This window comes from Ctenocephalides felis, unplaced genomic scaffold (assembly GCF_003426905.1).
Source record: "Ctenocephalides felis isolate EL2017-DRISC unplaced genomic scaffold, ASM342690v1 CF-g0.4_SCAFFOLD_00082, whole genome shotgun sequence".
Lineage (NCBI taxonomy): Eukaryota > Metazoa > Arthropoda > Insecta > Siphonaptera > Pulicidae > Ctenocephalides > Ctenocephalides felis.
This window is the reverse complement of record NW_020536236.1, coordinates 21,348-23,293: the sequence shown is the minus strand read 5'-3', so window position 1 is coordinate 23,293 and position 1,946 is coordinate 21,348.

The following is a 1,946-nucleotide window of genomic DNA, read 5'->3' as shown; positions in this document are numbered from 1 at the left end:
TTTGATTGAATTGCGCTCTATCTAAATCTTAATATTAAGAGCTAAAACTTTCAGAGAATTATTTTTTATCAATTTGGAACCATTTGAGCCCCTGGGAGCAAGAAAATTCGAAAATGACCATTTTAAGGACCACCCTAATATATATATATATATATATATATATATATATATATATATATATATATAACTTCCCGTAGTGTAAGTTATAGTAATTGCAAAAAATTCGAGAATGAAAATTTTAATATATATTTACGTTTCAACGGTTCCTAAACATTGTGGCATACTTTCGATAAAAAATGATCTATGTATGTGTGTGTATGTATGTGCGGATACAATTTTTTGTCGACGATTTGGAAAACACAAAACAACCGATTTAAATGATTTAAAAAACATTCGATTTGAATTGATAAAGAGACGAGCTGATCAGTTTTTGGCAAAGAAATGCCCTGCCGTTTCGAAGATATGGGTCAAAAAGTGCCATAAATGACAATAAAGTTTTTGAGAGAACGGGCGTACAGTTTGAATGAATCAAAAAACGTTTTATTTGTATTGGCGAATGAAGAACTAATTAAAGACAGCTCCTGCGGTTTTAGAGATCCAATAAAAAAAGTTAATTCCATTTGGCGGTCTATTTCTAATCTAAAAATTATCATTATACATATTCACATCAAATTATCAGATATTTTATAGAGATTTTATTAATAGATACACTTTTTGTTAACTTCCCGTAGGGCAAGTTATAGTAATCGCAAAAAAATCGAAAATGAAAATTTTTATATATCTTTACGTTTCAAAGGTTTCTGAATATTTTGGCATACCTTAGAAAAAATGGATGTATGTGTGTGTGTATGTGTGTGCGTGTGTGTGTGTGCGAATAAAATTTTCGTCGACGATTTCGGGAACACCGATCAACCGATTTAAATAATTCAAAAAACATTTGATTTGTACCGATAAGGAGACGTGCTGATTAGTTTTTGGCGAAGGCAGGTCTAGCGGTTCCGAAGATACGGGGCAAAAAGTGCCGAAAATGATAACTCAGTTTTTAAGAGAACGGAGCATCCGATTTTAATAATTCAAAAAACATTTTACTTGTATTGACAAGGTAAAGAATAGATCAAATTTTTGTGAAGGCAGGTCTAACGATTTCGGAGATCTAATAAAAAAGTAAAAAAAAATGCCATTTGGCGGTAAACATGATCATTAGACATATGCACATCAAATTATCAGATATTTTATAGAGATTTTAACAATAAGATAACATTATAAATATTTTACGTTTACATTCTTATGGGTTCCGTTAGACGGCGACGCGGCGCTTACGCGCTTTGACATTTTATCTCTATACAGTTAAAGCAGTACGATTGCTTCGAAAAAAAGTTAAGAATTTCCAAAATATGTCAAAATAAAGCATACTTTTTTTTTCTAAAATAATTTTTTTTCAAAAAAAAGTAATTTCTTATCAACTTCATAGTTTCTCAAAAATCTAATTTTTTTCTAATTTTAAGTAAATTTTTTTCAAAAATATTAATCGTTTTTAAAAAAACAATAATTTCCATCAATTTGCCTTTAGGCACGATGCCATGCTCCCCACTAGTTTACATTTCTATTGGTTTCATACCAATGTTTATCCGTTAGAAGCACTTTGATATTGACCTCTAAAACAGTACGCAGCGCGATTGTTTTGAATAAAAGTTGAAAATTTTTAAATAATTTCAAAATATATAAAAATTCTAATTTGATTAATTCATTTTCAAAAAATTTAAAATTCTCAAAAATCTATTTTTCTCAGTTTTCAAAAAAAAAATAAAGTGTTTCAAAAAATTTAATTATTGGTACGAAAAGTTCCAGCAATTTGTCTTGAGGCACGATGCCATGCATCACTAGTAATACTTCATTAGTTTTAACTGGAGTTAGTAACTTTTTCTTACAATTTTAACTTAAAATAT